At 37.7% G+C, this 20,898-nt stretch overlaps 1 protein-coding gene across 1 annotated transcript in view; it reads right to left on the reverse strand.

Annotated features, from left to right (window-relative positions):
• Positions 1–20,185, reverse strand: part of ERBIN (erbb2 interacting protein) — a 126,460-nt gene extending 106,275 nt beyond the window's left edge. Inside the window, exon 1 of the mRNA XM_068990560.1 lies at positions 20,068–20,185. The gene's annotated coding sequence lies outside the window, so the exon portion shown is untranslated. The remainder of the gene's footprint in view (positions 1–20,067) is intronic.
• Positions 20,186–20,898: the final 713 nt, after the last annotated feature.

Consider the following 20,898-nt stretch of genomic DNA (forward strand, 5'->3'; position numbering starts at 1 on the left):
CAGCTAAATTATCTTAAAGTTATAAAAGGTATATATAACTCACTCTTTTCTTTGTATCTGATTTTTTAATTTCTATTAACTAGTATTCACATCCTATTAAAAGTCACCTCAAATCTTATTTTTAAGAAGAAACAAAATTTAGAAAAAAAATTAGAAAAAAAAAAGAAGAAACAGTAAAAAAAGAAAAAGGAAAAGAAAGGTTAAACTAAACAGACAGGGATCTTAATAAATAATTACATCATACGGTGAAAAACTAGAAGAAAAAAATGTTAAGGCTGCCTTAGAATTATCATTTGAAAAGATCCCCAAACAGATCCACAAAATGCTAGAAAGTCACAAAGAAAACTAATAGCCTACATACAGGCAAAAGAAGGCCTATGTGCCTCAGCTCACTTGTTCACCAGATCAAACGTAGGGCTACTTATAGACTAGGAGAGTAGGACCTTAAATATTTGTTCTTTGCCCTCTCCTGAGCTTACAACAGTTCTTATTCTTAGCACAAAGTAGATGCTCATGTGTGTAGTTATATCTAATATCTAAAGCTAAAAGAAGATATAATCTAGACTTTATATTATCGACCAAAAATTTACCTTAAATCCTTGCTCCTACATGGTGAGCAGACGCTATAGGAGAAGCAGTACAGTGCAGACAAAAACTGTACCCCATAAACTGATACACTGGAACCTTTTCACCTGGTATACAATTCAAAGAATAAACGCTCTATTCTCAATACTAGTTTATAATCTAGTGCATGGCAGAAGACAGCAACTTAAAACGTGGAACTTTGTTTTGTCTTTTTAAGGTATGATGAGTAGGGCTAAATTAATTTATCAAATATATGCTGAGAATCTATTATGTCTTAAATACTATGCTATGAAAATAATGGATGGAAACACTATAAAATCCAATCAATGATACACTACACCAGAGTCCCATAAAAGAAAATTACACAATCATGAAAATGGTGTCTTTTTATGCAGAAATGGAAAACAACTCATAATTAAAAGAGAACAAAGTTAGGAACAATTTTTTTTTTAATGGGAAGTATATACTCATATATACACACAGGCTTAAGAACAGACTAGAAACACACACATAAAAATATTAGCAGTAATTATCTTTGCGGTGAAACTGCATGTGATTTTTACTTTCTATTTCACACCTCTCCTTATGTCACACACATATATTCCCAAGCAATTCAAGAGAGGAAAAATACAGCCTTTTCAAGAGATGATGCTATAGCAATTAGACACCCAGAGGCCAAAAAAATATCCTTGACTTAAATCTCATACCTTATAAAAAAAAAAAAAACTGGGTCAGAATGGATTACAGATTTAAATGTAAAATGATAAACCTTTCAGAGAAACACATTAGAAAATTTTCAGAATATAAGGATAGGCAAAGTATATTAAGCACAAACCATAAAGAGGGATAAATTCAACCTCGTGAAACTAAAACCTTCTGCTCTGCAAAAGACTTGGTTAAAAAAAAAAAGACAAGACAAGCTACAGAACGAGGGGAAAAATATTTACAAACCACATATTAAAAAAGATCAGTTCTAGAATTATAAAGAACTCTCAAAATTCCACGGTAAAAAACAAACCCAATTAGAAAGTGGACAAAAATCATGGACACTGCACTGAAGAAATAAACAGATGACGAATAATCACATGGAAGATATTCAACATCATTTGCTATTAGGCTAAAAGTAAGATATGACGAGATACCATTATGTACCAAAAAAGAATGGCTAAGACAAAAATAGTAAGAAAGGAAGAAATAGTAACACCATCAAATACTGGTTTTAAAAAAAGTGGAAAAAAACTGGATCTCTCATACACTGCTGGTAAGAATAATGCAAAGCAGTATGGCCACTCTGGAAAACATGCTGACAGCTTCTTATAAAATTAAAACAACACATTAATTACACTTTTTGACATTTATCCCAGAAAAATGAGAATTTACCTTCACAGAAAAAACCATACACGAATACTCACAGCAACTTGATTCATAATAGCCCAAAACTGGAAACAACCTAGATGTCCTTCAATGTGAAATGGTTTTACAAACTGGTACTGCTTTCAAACTGTGGTGCTAAAGAAGACTCTCGAGAGAGAGTCTTCTCTCCAGAGAAGGAGAAGGACGCAAGGAGATCAAACCAGTCAATCCTGAAGGAAATCAACCCTGAATATTCATTGGAAGGATAGATGCTGAAGCTTCAATACTTTGGCCACCTGATGTGAAGAACTCACTCACTGGAAAAAGACACTGATGCTGAGAAAGACTGAGGACAGGAGGAGAAAGGGATTACACAGGATGAGATGATTGGACGGCATCACTGACTCAACGAACATGAGTTTGAACAAACTCTGGGAGACAGTGAAGGACAAGGAAGCCTGGCGTGCTGCAGTCCACGGGGTCACAAAGAATCATACAAGACTGAACAACTGATCAACAACAGGGCATCCATACTGTGGAATACCACTCAGCAATAAAAATCAATGAGTTATTGCTATAAGCAACAAGGCTGATGAATTCTCCAGGGAATTAGGCAATCGGCCAATCCCAAAAGTTATATATGATTCCACTTACGCAGTTTTGAAAAGACAAAAATGGAGGGAGAGGAATGGGAGGAGGAAGTCATTGTAATGATAAAAGGGTGACAACAACAGAGATTCCTGTGACAATGGATCTATTTTGTATCCTATCAATTTCAAAATCCTAGTTGTGATACCATAATATAATTCTTGAAGATACTGCCTCAAGGGGAAAATCTCACTGTATTATTTTGTAAAACTGCAGGTGAATTTACAGTTATTTCAAAATAAAAGGCTTAATTCAAAGAGAAGCCTGAAAAGCAGTATCTATAAACTAGGGGAAGAGAGAAGAACACTAGCATTTTCACTTTGATTTTAAAAAGAAACAATTTAGTTAAGCAAATCAAAATATCCAAAAATAATAGAAAACAATACGAAACAGTCCATATTATTTATGCTAAACCCTTGTTAAAAGTTACAAATCCAAACTACACTCTTGAAAGAAAAAAAGGGGCAAAACTTCCCAACACTGGATTTGGCAATGAGTTACTGGCTATGACACCAAAAGCAGAGGCAATAAAGGAAAAATCAGACAACTGGATTTTATAAAAATTAAAAAAGGTTTGTGCCTCAAGCCACTATCAACAGAAAAAAAGGCAACACACAAAATGAGACAAAGTGTCTGCAAATCATGTATCTGGATAAGGGATTAACATCCAGAATACAGAGCGCTCTTAAAGTTCAACAACAGAACAACATGATTCAAAAATGGACAAAGACATTTCTCCGAAGAAAACATACATAAGCACTTGGAGCTATGTACAATATTGCTGTCATTAAGGAAATGTAAATCAAAAAGATGAGATACCATCTTCACACACATTAGGATGGCTACTATCCAAAAAACAAAATAAAACAGAAAGTAAGTGCTGACAAGGATGTACTGAAATTAAACCTCTTTTTAGACCACTTGGGCTCTACTGGCAGAAATGTAAAATAGTACAGCCAACTGTGGAAAATATGGCAGTTAATCAAAAACCTAAAAATGAAATTATTATATGTTCCAACAATTCTGTTTCTGGGTATACACCCAGAAGAACTGAAAGCAGGGTCTCCCGGGAGGGGGTGGGGTTAGTGAGTAGGAAGGAAGGATTTAGTTTGGGGGAATCTAATGCACAGCACTGTGATTGACTATAATTGACAAACACTATATACTTGAAAACTGCTGAGAGTGGGTCTTAAATACACAACAAGGAAAAGGGAATTACATGAGGTGATGGAGGTATTAGCTAACTCCAAGATGGTAGCCATATTGCAATATATGTGTATCAAATCAAAACGCTTACATGTTAATTACATCTCAGTAAAGCTGGGGGAGGGACAGGGAAGATGAGAACTGAAAGAAGGCAAAAATAAACATTTGGCAAATTTTTTAAAAATAGTGCTCTTCTACAGAGACTATTTCAGAACGTATCTAGGAAAATTCTCATATAAGGGAAAGCCACAGAGTCAGGGAACTTGGATTTTTTTTTGGTGCCAAGTGGTTTGTGGGATCTTAGTTTCCTAACCAGGGGCTGAACCTGGGCCCACACCAGTGACAGCACCCCTGGACTGCCAGGGATTTCCCTAGATTATTTTTTCAATCTCATTATGTCAGTAATAAACTACATGACCTCTAGGATTTCATCCCCCCCTCTGGACCAAAAGTTTCCTCTTCTGTTAAAGATAAAAGAATGGTTACCTAGATTAGACTGTTTCTAACCCACTTTCATTGATAAAATCCACTGAATCTAAGGACAATATCACCATTCTGGGGACGTCTTTTATGTAAACCAAATTACCTATTAGACACATATTTTAAGAAAGGATTAGATCAAGGTCATTGATATATGAAACTAACAAAAATAAACCCAACGGCAGGGGTCCCCAACCCCTGGGCATGACTGGTACTGGTCCGTGGCCCATTCAGAATCAGGCCACACAGCAGGAGGTGAGCAGCAGGCTGCTCCCCATCACTCAAGTTATCACCTGAGCTCTGCCTCCTATCAGATCAGTGGCAGCATTAGATTCTCACAGGACCACAAATCCTACTCTAAACTATGCATTCAAGGGGTCTATGTTGCACGCTCCTTTTGAGGATCCAATGCCTGATGATCTGAGGTGCTGAGGTGGAGGTGAGTCACTCTGGGGAGCGACTGCAAATATGGATATCAGCAGCAGAGAGGTTTGACTGCACAGAGACCATGATAAATCAATAGCTTGCAGACTCCTATCAAAATTTTATCCACGAACGGCAAGTCACAACTGAGCTGCATGTGGTGGCAGACTTTATAGTGGCAAGTGAGTTGATGTACTTCGATTATACAGCTACATCTGGTGGCAGGCTTTAAGTCAGAATCCAACACTTACTTTAGTGCACACGTGGCCTGCCAATTATTTACCATTTCTGTCCATGCCTCTCTCCTGCACTGCATACTTATCCCAGTCACAGTTTTTGTCAGCCCACAAGCTAACTCTAGCCAAAATGAGCAAAACACAAACAAAGCTTCTTTGAAAAGAAGGAAAGATCCAATGATGAGACAGCAAAAGACTCTAAGACTGCCAACAAAAAGAAAGTTGGATTTAAAAAGAAAATACCAAGAGTCCTACTTAATTGTGGGTTCACTGCAACAGGTGATTCGCATTCTCCAAGCTCCTCTGACTAATATGTGGTGACCAGCTATCCAACAAAGCCATGAAACCTTCAAAACTGCTTCGCCACATGGAGACCAAGCACTCTGCATTAAAAGACAAGCCTCTAGAGTTTTTCAAACATAAAAAATGTGAACATGAAGAACTTCTCAAAATAAAGAAACATGAACATGATGAACAGAAGCAAGTACCAAAGTCCACCTCTTCATCAATTGTGTCTACACTGACAGCATCATTCTTAGTGCCTAACCGCCTTATTAAAGCAAAGAAGCTTTTACTATTAGTGAAGGGAACTCTTTAGGAGAGGCTGCAATTGAAAAGGTGGCATGCGTTCCTCTTATGGCTAGCACCGTTAACTAGATGGACTGATGAAACAGCAGGGGATGCTGAGGCACAACTGTTAGAGAGAATTAATGAGTCACTGTGGTAAGCAATCCAGGGTGACAAGTCTACCGATGTTGACAAGGAAACAACACTTGCTTCTGTGAGCTGTATTTTCAGGAGGATGTGCACGAGGATATGTTACATGCACTTTTGTTGCCAACAACATCACAGTTGCAGAGTCTTTGAATGGTTAGATATCAGGGAAACTGAATAGGTCATTCTGTGTCAGCATATGCAGTTGCCATGACTAGACGGTTACTCAGGTCAAAGACGGAGCTTCAGAATGAGAGTCTATGCACTGTGTCATCCATACAGAAATGCTGACTAGCCAAAAAATGTCACCTGAACTTAACATTTTGCAAGATGTGATTAAAATTGTCAACCACCTTAAAGTATATGCCCTTAACTCACGTCTGTTCATGCAGCTCTGAGGACATGGATGCAGGGCACACACATCTTCTCTTATACACAGAAGTGAGATGGCGTTCTAGAGGCCAGAGTTTCTAAATTACGAGAGTCATTCCACAGATTTCTTTTAGAAAAACGGTCACCACTGCAGCACATTTCAGTCACAAAAAATGGGTCGCAGAACTTGCCTGTGTGACACTTTCAACTTGCTCAATGGACCCTGTCACTTCAGGGGAGAACAGATGTTCCAGTTGGCAGATGAAGTGGCTGCACTTAAAGCCAAACTGGAATTATGGGCGATGAGTGGACATTGGGATTTTTCACGTTTCAAACATTAGTAGCGATTTTGAAAGAGACAGCCTGGGCCTTCTTTCTCCCAAGTCACGTATCACCTATGTCAGCTTTCAAAATAGTTTGAGCATTACTTCTCAACCACAAACGACCCCAATACTGGAAAAGAATGGACCCACAACCTATTTGTGAATGAGGCAGGTGAACTGACTTTGTCCAAGCTAGAAAAGATCAACTGCTGGAGATTGCAAATAACAGTGGTCCTACAAGTATGAGACGACTTCAAATCTCCATCCACTCTAGATTAAAGTCAAGGCAGAATATCCTTAGATTTCCACAAAAGCACAGAAAAGCCTGCTTCCATTTTCAACATCCCATCTTTGTGAAGCAGGATTTTCTGCAGTGACAGCAACCAAAACGAGATTACAGAGTAGACTGGACAAAGACTGGACACACTTTTGTGTCACTGTCTCCCGTCACCCCCACATGGGACCATCTAGTTGCAGTAAAACAACCTCAGGGATCCCACTGACTCTGCATTATGGTGACTTGTACAATAATTTCATCATATAGCACAACTTAATAGTAATAGAAATGAAGGAAGTGCACGATAAATGTAATGCCTTGAATCACCCTGAAACCACCCTGCCCCGGCCTCCAGTCTATAGAAAAATTGTGTTCCAGGAAACTGGTCCCTGGGGCCAAAAAGGTTGGGGGCTGCTGCCCTAGGGTGCAGTAAGCAGTGGCAAAGATCTCTTGGGAAACATTTACTATGTGTATAAACTACATAGCTGGAGTTTAATATTATAATCAAATAAAGGACCAAAATAACTATCATTAAAAGATATACATAATTACTACTGTGCATCACAGTAACATACTAAGAGTTCAAGGGAAATGTTTATAAGTAGTAGCATTTTTCTCAGAAATAAATCAAAAAGCAGTCAAGGAAAAACAATATTCAAGAAGCCATTCTCATACCACTGAAGTTACCGTCAACAGGCAGTTAAAGGGCAGAACAGTGATAGAAGAAACCAGCTTCTACTTAAATCAACCTCAAGAGTTGATTAGCAAGTTTTCTTGTTCCCTTTCCCATTCCCTCAGTCAGACAATGCTAGAGGAAGAAAGTGTAGTATGATTAAATGGAAACTCCTAGGCAATAATAAAAATCCCCCTTTCAAAGATTAATCAGACTGCTATCCTAACCTTGGAGGATGATCTCAAGCAATGAAGGAAAACGAGGGAAGAATTTCACAGTTAAAAAGATAGGTTATTAATTATGAAACATGAGAATATACAATTTAATAATTTATTATTCAATTTTTTTAAGTGCTATTACTGGTTCATTTATAATTATATACCTAGAAGATCCAAGCATACCATCTAAAAATCTACTAGTGATTTTTTAAAGTCTTCAGTAGAATGCAGCAGATAATAAACATGAGAAATCAATCTCCTCCTTCTATTTAAGTATCCAGATAAGAATGCAATTAAAGAAATAGCCCCATTCACAGCAACAGCAGCTCTCACCTTCCCCTCAAGTTTTTTGGAAATAAGCTTAACAACAACAACAAAAACCAACATAATTCCTCACAGTATTACACATACTAATAAAAAAAAAAAGCCACTGGATGTAACAAAAAGAAAATCATAAAATCAACTGAAGAGCATAAAAAGTTAAATAAATGGAAAATTTACTTTCTTAGAAAGAGCTATGCTATTCCAATGGTATCAATTACTTTTTAAACTAATCTATAAATTCAAGCATTCTCAATCAAGATACACACAAGAAGTATTTTTTAGAACTTAATGATTCAAGTCCACCTGGCAAATTTTTTCAAAAGTAGAGTAATAAACTAACACTTCCAGATATGAATACTATAATGGGGGAGGGGAGAATCAAGATAGCATAAGATTAATAAATAAATAAATAAATAACAAAGAAAACCTTGATACAGATTAAGTGTATTTGGGAATTTACTATTAATTAAGGTAGAATTTTTAGAAGTAAAAAGATGATTTACTCAACAAATGGTGTTACACCTGGTTAGAAATGTGGAGAGAATCAATCTAGATAATTACTTCACTTCTTAAGCCAAAGTAAGAAAACAAGTTATTATTTTTATAATCCTGGCATCAATCCTTCCTAGAATACCATTAAACCCAAAAATGCATAAAAACTGACAAACTTAACTATATTAAAATTTAAACTACTATATAGCAAACAACACAACCAAAGTGTATAAACAGCAAATCAACTAAATTCATGTAGAAAACAAAACACATACAAATACATAGTATTTCTAAAATAATTTTTACACTTAACTTGGCAGACACAATCAGTAAATAGCAATCTGACTCCAAAGCCTAAATTATACATAAGCCATACAACACTGCCGGTCTCAGATTTATACAAATATTTTAGGATAGCTAATATCCAATTTGTCCAAGAATGCTTATAGTAAGGTACTCTCATATACTATTGGTGAAGTATAAATGGATACAAACTCTTCAGAGAGAATCTATCAATCAATTTCAACTACACATACAGCAAATGTACTTTTGGTATTTATCCACCGGAAAAAAAATAAATAAATATATATATATATACACATACACACCAGTGTAAAAACTTACATACAAGGAATACAAGAATAGGGGCTTCTCTGAGGGCTCAGGGGTAAAGAATGTACCTGCCAATGCAGGAGACAAGGGTTCAATCCCGGATCTGAGAAGATCCCACATGCTGCGGAACAACTAAGCCCACGTGCCCCAACTACTGAGCCAGTACTCTGAAGGCCAGGAGCCGCAAATACTGAGCCCATGTGCTGCAAGTACTGAAGCCTGGGCGCCCAGAGCCTATGCTCCACAACAAGGAAAGCTGCCACACTGAGATCCGATGCCCCTCAACTAGAGAGTACCCCCTGCTTGCCTCAACCACAAAAAAGCCTGTGCAATGACGAAGACCCAGCACAGCCAAAAATAAGTGTAATTATTTTTAAAAAGAGTATAAGAATAAACTTATATTTCGCACAGCACTGTCATGAATATGAAATAAAATTCGTATTTATGCCAAGAAAAATTTAAACATAAAAATTTTCTCTACCCTTTAGTCTCCTCTGTGCATTGTGTATCCTCATTTTGCATTGACCAAACCTCCCCTATCAACAGGCATACCTGCTCAACCATAAACAGCAACATTCTCCTGGACGTCCAATGGTTAAGAATCGGCCTGACAATGCAGGGGGACACTGGTTTGATTCCTGGTCCAGGAAGATTCCACACGCCACGGGGCAACTAAACCCATGGGCTGCAACCACTGAAGCCTGCAAGCCCGAGAGACTGTGCCCGGCAACCAGACGAGCCCCCACCGTGAGAAGCCCATGCACTGCAGCCAGAGAGCAGCCTCCACTTGCCACAGTTAGAGAAAGCTCATGCAGAGCATGGAGAAGGAAATGGCAACCCACTCCAGCGTTCTTGCCTGGAGAATCCCAGGGACAGCGGAGCCTGAAGCTTCGGACACGACTGAAGCGACTTAGCAGCAGCATGCACAGCAATGAAGACCCAGTGTAGCCAAAAAACACATCATTCTCCCAACAACAGGACAACTCAAAGGATACTATTCCTTCTTGATCTTATAAAGGGTCACATGACCCACCATGATGGTGCTTAAATCTGGATTATGTAAACTGCCAATAATACTTCATTTAATGTACAGCCGCTGTCTCAAAATAGCTTATATAAAGCATGTGTTGATTTCTAATGGGCGGGACAGTTCTCAGAGCTTTCTGAGATGCCCTTTCTGGGTTATAGTCCTTAAATTTGGCGCAAATAAAATTTTCCAATTCTTAGACCAACTGATTAATTTTTCATCAACATGGGAAACAACCTAGAAATGTTAATGCTAATTAACATACATACATACCTATTATAATCTCTTACATTGAAATATTTCATCTTCCATTTTATCTAAAGATACTTAGACATGCACATATATGTACACTTACATGTTAGAATACATATAGAAGTCTTCAGAAGAACACAACACACTGAGAATCTCTGGGAGATGGAAGTATATGGAATTTTCACCTTCTATACTATAAATTTCTGTATTTTATCAACAATAAAAAAAATTAAGGTAAAAGTCTCTCACTGCTTATACCTTGTCCAGCCCTCCAAGCCTGAAAAGTGTTAATTGCTCGGTTGTGTCCGACTCTTTTGAGACCTCACGGACTGTAGTCCACCAGGCTCCTCTATGGAACTTTCCAGGCATGAATACTGGAATGGGCTGTCATTTCCTTCTCCAGGGATCTTCCCGACCCAGGGATCAAACCTGGGTCTCCTGCATTGCAGGTAGATTCTTCACCATCTGAGCCACTAGGGAAGCCCTACCCTGAAGTATTTTACTCTACACATACCTAAAAGACAGAACGGATAGAAATGGTACTCATTTTGGTAATCAAGTTCAAAGAGATAAAGAAGACAGACTCAAAGAGTTTCTAGTTTAGGAACAGTTTTCAAAAGAAAGAGCAGACAGGACATTATGTTGCTATCAGGTATCTCTGATGGGTTGAACTGCATCTACTATACACACGCTAACATTCTGCAGTTAGCCCCAGGACAATCAACTAAATCTTTTGAAGTCTCCAGAGATTAACAGGGCACCCAAAGAATCCATTTGTTGCTGCCAGGATCCTTATCTTTTCCTAGAAGACTAAGAATAAATCTATTCTAGTCACAAAATAATATCCCAATATACCTCTAAAATCACTTCCATAATCTTCAGAGATGGGGCTAGTCAAACTAACTTATTCTAGACTAGGTGATAACCATGGCAAGGAGATTCATTTTGAGATTACAGGTTTCCTGTGTTAGCCCTAACACAAATGACACAACTTTCTCTCACCCCACCCCACAGGATTCTAGAATTGGTCTACTGGTCTACAGATTGAAATTCCAAGGACACAATTATCAAGAAGGTAAGGTAAGGTAATTCCAAACTTTGGAATTATGCAACTTTCATATGGAAAAACACAGTTGCACCAAAATCACTGCATTCATACTAAAATCAAGCCCCAATATCATCTCCACAAGTAACCTACTACACTATGAAAGTACTGATTCATTCCATCCCCCTTTCATACAGTAACCTGGAATTACTAAGGAATATTTCACCCAGTGTATTTTACAATGTGCTACATTTTACAATTTTATTCCTTTATAAATACTTCAAAAATTAACTGAACTACAGGGCCTTGTAGCTAAAAATGTCTGCCTTATCAAATGCTTACCTCATCTCACTCACCAAAAAAAAGTACAGAAACAAAACTAGTTCTCACTAGCAGAGAAAGGTTACAAATATGGAAAGGGAAAACACTGGAGTGAACTCTTGGTGCTAGACTAGAACCGGCAGTATCATTGTGAAATCAGTCTGTTTTTACAGAAACATAGATATGAATGTGTATGTCTGCGCACATAAAAATATTCCCTAGTTCTACATACTAAGAAGGCCAGGAGCAGCAACACCCTAAGAGCAGCAAGTACAAGAAGTGCCCTGATTTTGGCTTCTAAGTACCACTTTCCACTAAAAATAACTGAAGCAGCAGGTTTGAAGGTAAGTCTGGAACAGTATATTGCACTAAATACAAAAAAAAGTGCTCAAAGAAGGAAGAAGGAAAATACAAGTATGTCAAAAGAAAATAAACCAGCTGAAGGGGTTCTCACCAGCAAAATCAACAAGAATTTGAGCATCACAATAAATGATAATGGAGTATAAATCAGTGAATATAACAGGTAATCATGAATAGATAGATGTAAATAAATTAAAAATCTGATGAGGAACAAAATATTTACATAGTTTCAATACTCAGTCCCAAAATATTTAATAATTACAAATGAAGAAGGAGTACCTTGACATAGATGTCTAGCAGTTACAATCTTAATTACATAACCAATTCCTATCAGTAATGGGACAACTGAAATTGCTTGCCACCTAATAAGATACAAGAATCCAAAATCACTTCCATGATAATCCTGCCATGAAACTCTAATCAAAATCTAATTAAAATGTCAGAAAAATGCAAATTAAGGTTTATTTTTAAAAATAGATCTATAACCTTTAAAGTATCAAATCCCCTGAAAGTAAAGATTAATTAAAATTATTCCAGATTAAACAAGACTAAAGAATATAACTAAATGTAATGTATGATTCTAAACTGGATACTTTTAATCTAAAAGACATTAGAGTGACTTGTCAAACTGAGATGTTAGTAATGGAGTATTAACTTCCTAATTTTGATAGTTATGATGTTGTTAGGTAGGAGAATGCCCTTATTTGTAGGAAATAACCATTATTTAGAAGTGATGAGGCATCAGGTTGACAAGAACAAAAAAGTTATTTGCACTATGCTTCCAACTTCTCTGTGTATCTGTCATTGTTTCAAATTTTAAAATATGAAAAAAATTACCAAAAAAATCCCTGGATAGGAGGGTGATTGGGGGAGAATCACCCACATCACGGGAAACATGTACACATATGGCTGAGTCCCTTCCCTGTTCACCTAAACTACAACCACACTGTTAATCAGCTGTACTCCAACATAAAACAAAAAGTTTCAAGTTTGGAGGAAAAAAAAAGAAAATGCTTTCCAAGAGTCTGCCAATTCCCAAAGCATGGACTTTTACGCTACAGCAATAAACAAACTTATTTCTCATTGCCAAAAATATGTTGATTGCAATGGTTCCTATTGTGATTAATAAAGATGTGTTTAAAATTTATAAAAAGCCAAAAAATATCTATCAGTTCAGTCGCTCAGTCGTGTCCGACTCTTTGCGATCCCATGAATCGCAGCACGCCAGGCCTCCCTATCCATCACCATCTCCCGGAGTTCACTCATACTCATGTCCATCGAGTCGGTGATGCCATCCAGCCATCTCATCCTCTGTCGCCCCCTTCTCCTCCTGCCCTCAGTCCCTCCCAGCATCAGGGTCTTTTCCAATGAGTCAACTCTTCGCATGAGGTGACCAAAGTATTGGAGTTTCAGCTTTAGCATCAGTCCTTCCAAAGAAATCCCAGGACTGATCTCCTTTAGGATTAACTGGTTGGATCTCCTTGCAGTCCAAGGGACTCTGGAGAGTCTTCTCCAACACCACAGTTCAAAAGCATCAATTCTTCGGCGCTCAGCTTTCTCCACAGTCCAACTCTCACATCCACACATGACCGCTGGAAAAACCATAGCCTTGACTAGACGGACCTTTGTTGGCAAAGTAAAAACCTAGGAGCAGTACATCTTCAGATAAGAACAGAAAGGAATTTGCACAGAAGAAAAAGTGGATTGGGACATGGAGTTGGTGGGGGGGTAGGGTAGACAACAAGCACATTTGAAGAACCAGATACACAAAACAAGCACAAAGTGGGATCTCCAAAAAGGGTAAGTTTTCGTAGCAAGAAGAATTGGGAGAAGTGTGTCCTGGGCAGTGAGCCAGGTAATAAAACCACAGTAGAAGAGCTGCATGGCTAAGGCCTCCAGCCATGGAGCTCTCTCTATAATGTGGGAGATACGACACTTGGACAGTTTAACTGTGAAAAGAGGGGAATATTATCCCCCGAGGGACAGGAAATACATGTAAGAGGACAAGCTACCATAAGGAGAAACCCATTAGCTAAACAGACCAAAGACAGAAGAACAGGGACTCTCTTGGCCTGCGGAAATACTTAAATGACCAATACGGTGTAGTCTGGACCGTAATATAAAACTTTGAAAAATCTAACATCTGAGGAAAAACCAAAAGCATGATATAAATTCCAAGCACAATAGGTACAAACTTCTTATATTTTTAAAGGAGCAAAAACAAGATAATGTAAAAGTAATATGTATCTTGACTGGGTTCAATCCCTGGGTCAGGAAGATCCCCTGGCAGAGGAAATGGCAACCCACTCTAGTACTCTTGCCTGGAAAATTCCAAGGACAGAGAAGCCTTGCAGGCTAGAGTCCATGGGGTCACAAAGAGACGGACACAACTGACCACACGTGCGCGCCACACACACACACTATATATATATAGCAGAGATTCAAATACATGTCGACCAAAAATAACACTAAAAAATAAAAATCAATTCCTACTAAAAAAAAAAAAAAAAAAGCAAGAGTTCTTAGAAACTCTACTTTTCTTCCCCAAAAGAAATGAAATAATTAAAATGAACTGACGACCAAATTAATGAACTAAACAATCAAGCCAGAGGATTCTCCCAGAATGGGGGTGGGGGGAGGGAATCAAATAACAAGAGCTCCCCAATCCCAACATCCACCTAAGTTCTCAAAGTGTGAGCAATGGACCAGGGAAGTCCTGAGACATGTTCAAGGAATTTTCAAGGTCTAAACTATTTCATCCTAATATTAAAATATCATTTACCCTTTCCCACTATACTGACAGCAATGGTAGGTAAAATCTCTAGTATCTTAGCACAAAGGCAGTGATATTAAGCTAGACTAGCAGCATTATATACTCACAGATTTCTTTTCAAACACTTAAGGATATCTTTAATGAAGCAGTAAAAAAAATAACTTTTTTAAAATTTGACCATTCAACATGGATCAAATTTGGGCCATCAGCAGTAAAAGCATAGAGTCCTAACCAATGGACTGTCACAGAATTTCCCCTCCAAGAAAATAATAATTTTATTAATTCTCAACTCTTCAATATGTGTCTTCTTCATATTCTGTAGAGAATTGGCAATCTTGAGGAAAAGGACTTAGACTTAAAAAGTAAATTAGCCTTTTTTTTTTTTTAATGAAACAACATTTTGACCTTAAAGAGAATGAGAAACTATGGTTATACAGATTTAGGAATTTGGCAGACATTTTCTCAAAAATAAACTAAGTAAGCCTGTAACTTCAAGGGGAGAACACTGACAGTATTTGTTACCAATGATTAGCATTTGAGCTTCCAAGTGAAAATTTAAAATTGTGGAAAACTTATATCTGCCACCCTGAGCTTGACAGCTTCATATTAATGAGATCACTTGTGACATTAACAACTTTTCTGGTTTTATTACTGCCAAATTAAATGTGTCAACTTTTGGGGAAAAAAATGTATTAACTCAACAAACCAATATTTCCCAAACAACCAATACATGGTGTTACAAAATCGTAAACAGGTAAAAGATTCATTCTTGTTTCAGGAAACAAGAAATGGAAATTCACTGATATGATTTCAAGATTCAACACTGCAGGTCTCCTTTAAAAAACTACCATTTGCCAAGTTTTGGCTAAAATACTTATCCCACCATATGTCTGTATGATACTGGATTTTCTTCATATACTTCAACCAAAACAGTATACTGCAAGATTGAATGCTGAAGCAGATACAAAAATCAAACTGTTTTCTATTCAACCAGACACAAGAGCCTTACAAATACATATAATAATGCCACTATTTGTTTTGGAAACAGTTGTATTTTTGTTAAAAGTGTTACACTAACACACAATGATTTAATTAATTTGTAAAACTCTGTAATACAGGAAATAAAATAAATATAACCCATGTAAACTAAAGCTCTGTGGGATTCTCAGCAAATTTTAAGAGTAAAGGGATCCTAACAATAAAAAGTTTGAAAACAGCTGCTTTAGGGCTAATTACTATTACTTATAATTTTACTATGCTATAACTGAGTGAATCCTCCTAATGACAAATAAAATGTATACAGCACTCTTCCCTAAAGCAAGCTGAGACTATTCTTTAAATTTTTTATTTTTATACAATTTTTAAAGGTTACTTTCCATTTAGTTACTACAAAACATGGGCTATATTGCTTGCAATGTGAGACTATTCTGTTTTCTAAGTTAAGTCTTTTTTCTACTTTTCTATTCTCTCATTGTATCATAGTCCCTAGCTTCATGATGTTGTCAATGTGCTTTCTCACCTCTTCTAGTACATGAAAGGCAAGAAACAGCTCAGTATAATCAAAAACAAATGCGCTGTGAATAAGGACGCTCCTATGAATGAAGCCCCCAGATTTTATTACATCTATTTTGATTACTTAAATCTTAATTATTTTATACCACATTCAATAGGTAAATAATCTCCAGATAAGTAGAATCTTCTTTTATTAACTTAATTTTTAGATATTCTTTTCTACTGTCTCATACACTGTCAATTATAAAGCCTGGCATGGCCTTCATCCAACGGTACCTGGAAAAATTTGAAGTGAGAAGAATAAAATAAGTGATAGAATTTCATGCTATTTCATAACAAGATAAAAGAAGGCAATTTCAAAAATTTAGACATTGACAAATAAGACACCTAATCTGAGAAGAAGGAAAGGAACAAATAGAGAAGGGAGATACAGAAGTGTAAGCTTTAGTGCTGTAAGAGGCCAAAAGCATAAGAAAGCAAGAAGGTAAAGGGGGTTAATAAACATAAGAGTACATAATAACATGATATTATCTTTACAGAGGTAATTTTAGGGATATTGAAGAGAAAAAAGAAATGAGGAAACAAAGTAAAATTAAAATATACTGAGGAGTATTAGGTTAAATATTGGCATGTAAATTGAGTGGGAATGAAAAGGGATGTTGAAAGTTCAGTGGAACTGACCAAATAAATGTCTCCTACTCATCTTTTAAACAATTTTTGAAGTGGTCAGCATAAACTGGTAAAGTTCAGAAATGGGAGACGAGCAAAATATAATTAAAAAACAGAAGCTGAACATGGAGAGAATAGGGGAAGTAAATGAAGCTAACTATAAAAATAGGAAGATAAAGGAATTAGAGAAGAATGCTGAGTAAAGCTAGATTTCTCCTTTACAATTAGGAAACAAGACAGAAAAAAGTTAAATCTGAAAAAAATGGGTGTACTACCATTCAAGTGATTTCAGGCACAAAAACATAAAAAATAATAGGGAGTAAAATCACAGAAAAAGTGGAAAGCAGAAATGCTGAGCTTATTTCCTTAGACAATTCGAAAGTAGGTATTATAGAGCGTAATTCACACACAGATTTTTTTCATGGTAAATAGTGTGCATTCAAAAACTGAATAATTTCTTATGAAGAACTAAACACAAGTACAATATATGTTATCAGGAAAGGAAAAGAGAAAGGCTTCTTTAGGAATTTGTAACACAGGTATTCCCTACCCCCAAAAAAAACACGACGTGATAGAGAAATGGATGAGCAAAGGTAATAGTCAAAATAAAAGTTCAGTCAACAAAGTCTGTTTAAAGACAATCTAGATAAGTAGCAATTACAAAAGGAAAAATTACTTTCCTATCCAACATTACTAAAATCTGCATTAGCCCAAATACTTTATAAACACTGCCATAATCTATTTCTAAACCAAAAACAACTTAAGCTCTAAACTGTGTCATCTATAAGCAACTATTTAAAATAAATGGCCAAATATGCACCTAATTTTCCGAAATTTTCATGTCTTTCTTATAGTAAGGTGTTGTTTCTACCAGGAGCTCAATACCAATATCACTAAAATAGCTGAATTTTAGAGATTTACCAACAATACACATGAAATATCACTAATTATAGTTACCACTTTATTAAGAAAAAACATGCAATAAAAAATTTGCTTTCTATATCTGAACCTCTGTAAGCTTTTTAGACATGAAAAAATTTCTAATAGTTTGTTCTCAAACAACAGGCAGACTTCATAATATAATATTTGAATCCATTAGTTGAAAGATTAAGTTTATCACCATGGAAAACTCTTAAGTACCTTCAATAAACAGTGCCATTCAGGGTGCATTTTGTACAGACACCTTGGAAGTACTCTAGATTTGCCAATTTAATCCAAGAAAACTCTTAGAATATTAAGAATATCCAAATTTTAAAGCCATTTTAAAATATTTTATCATTTTTTTTAATCTTTTTAAACCACTGTCACATTTTAAACAAGATTTTGAAAAATATAGTTTGATAATACATTAAAACCTAAAATTCATTTAAGTTAATTCAACACCAAACTAAGTCTGCATTTAAACATACTATTGCTCCCCCAAGGGAAAAAGAAAAATCAAGAACTGTATCTAAAAACAGGGATGTAAGTATTTTCCAGGGCTATAATACTTTTTATAAGTAAAATTTACTAATGCAGAGAAACGTATTTGCAAAGTGATAGCTCTCTATAAAAGACTTGCTCTATTAAGGCTTTGTTGCTCTGAAGCCAAGTATAAACCATATAAGGAGACTGAAGTTCAATGCCATTTATTTTGTTCCCCTCTTTCAGCTGCCCAAGAATAACCTCTTTCGTTGCCTAATTATATGTTCCAAAATCATAAAGCAGATCAGTTAACTACTTTAAATTTCCTGATAAAGTTACTTTGACTTAACAGGAATTACCTGATGGTTCACAAATCTTAGCAACAATTTAAAAATATTTTAAAGGCGTTCTAGAGATTAAGCTTTAGGGAAAAAATTCAAAACAGAGATGAAAGATTGCCATTTTGAAATGTATTTGTGAAATAATTTGATCTAGTCCTTTATGACCTAACTTTTCTCTCCTTTGAACTAAAGAAAGCCAAATATTCTTTCTTGAGGTAGCATGGGCAATTAAACATCCATTTATATTTAAGATATACCTACCAACTAAATACCATACTTATTTAATATTTATTCAAAAGCATAATCTTTCACCTCCCTTTACCACAAAAGTACAAATGGAAAAAAACCAACCTTAAAAAAACACATTAAAACACCACTGAAGAAACCGTTTCGTGTTTGCTCCGACCAAAACTGGTTTGATCTATAAAGACTACCGATTGGTTCAGAAGTGTTTGTATTTATGACTGACTGGTGGAATGTCTCCCATGCTTCAATAACCCCTGCCACCACCGTAGATACTCATCACCTCTGAGGCGGCCAAAACATTCGGGCCAACACAAAAATGTAAATACTGTACTATTCCAAAAGCACAGATGTTTATCACAATCACTGTGATGCCCATGAAAACTGTTGTAAGCGTTTTACTTTCCTTTCTCTGCGTCCTGTTCTGAACTGCACCTAAGTCCCAACAAACCAAACTACTTCACAGGTGTTTACGTGTGTTTTTAATCGTAACACTCTTTATCGACAATACTTCCTCCCTCCTTTTTCTTTCTACTCTCAGTAACAAGAAAAATCTAGCCGACAGTTGTTTTCAATTAATTAACCAGACAAGTATTATCAAGTTCTAAATGTCTGAAAGGAACAAGTTATTGAAGAAATCTATTTATTACCCACCTAGAAAAACGACTGAGAATGGCAAAGGTTTCTGTTTTATAAAACTCAATGAAATATATCCATAAAGACTGCTACTAAAAACAAATCTATATAGATACAATTAAACGCAAAGGCCAAGTAATCGGTAACAGTATAAACAAATGTGGCAGCCATCTCAGCAGCAGCAAATCGCTCCCCGCAGTGACCTAACTTTCTTCCAAAACAAAAGTTGCCAGGTTCAGCAACTTAATGAATCAGAAACATACACAGTGTATATGTTCCAGGAATCTAAGACTTCTGGACCTTGTGCCAAACAAAGGCACTCTTCCTTCGGATTGCTTAAAACTTTTCGTCCCACCTCATTCTTACAACCTCTTCTGAAATAACCAAAGAGGGATAACATCTTACTATTCAGCACCTAAAACACTATCCCGTTCGACATCAGAAAAGGAGAATTTAGGGGAACTTGAGAAAAAAACCGAAAAACACTAAAGTTTCCTCTGTTTTCTGGCCCGGGAGCTTTGTGGCTCGTAGACACTTGTGAAATTTACCTTTCGCTCGGGCAGTGTCTCAAGGCAGCTTTTTCAAGGCTTCGCCTGACATGATTTCCTTCCCTTCATTAGTCACTTCGGATCCAGCCCAATTTCACTCTCCGGTGAGAGCGGATGTGGAGTGGCCTCCCGCAGAAGGAAGAGTAGGTGGCTTTGGTGGGGGCTGGGACGCGCGGGCTGGTTTCCCCGGTCTCGAGTTTTGCAGGAGTTTCCCAGCCCCAACTAGGATCTCCGCCGAAAAAAAAACTTTTCACTCGTGACACCGCCCGGAATTACCGTGCGAAACTCACTTCCTGCCTTGGCGAACAGCAGGATCCAGCTCGGTCCAGGGGAACCCGGAAAACCAGCTCCACGCGCGCCGGGGAGGGGGAGGGGAGGGGGCGTCCGCCCCGAGCCTGGGACGCCGGGCGACCCGCGCGCCCCGATACCCGACGGCGGCCGAAGCCGGCCGGCGGGGGCGAAGACGTCGCCGCGGCGCTGGGAGAGCCGCGGTCGCGCTAGGCCGCCACCTCCTCCTCGCCGCCGCCCCCGGAGCCGGGCGGCGGGGTTATTGTCTCGATAGAGCCTGCCGCGCCCTTCGCCTGCGCCGCCGCCGCCGCCGCCGCGGCCGCCCCGAGCCGGAGCCGAGGGGCCGGGCTGGCTCGATGGCGGCCCCCTCCCCGGGCCGTCCGTCGGGCCGTCCGTCCTTCCGTCCGTCCCTCCCCGCCTTCCCTCCTCGCCCTCGAGCCCTCTTCTCCTCCTCCTCCCGTTTTCCCGCCGCCGCCCCCTCGCGCCCCTCCTCGTTCTTCTTCCCAGGCGGCGGTGGCTCCCCCGGGAAGCGCAAAGGCTGAG

The sequence above is a fragment of the Capricornis sumatraensis genome, chromosome 18 (genome assembly GCF_032405125.1).
Source record: "Capricornis sumatraensis isolate serow.1 chromosome 18, serow.2, whole genome shotgun sequence".
In the NCBI taxonomy this organism is placed as follows: domain Eukaryota; kingdom Metazoa; phylum Chordata; class Mammalia; order Artiodactyla; family Bovidae; genus Capricornis; species Capricornis sumatraensis.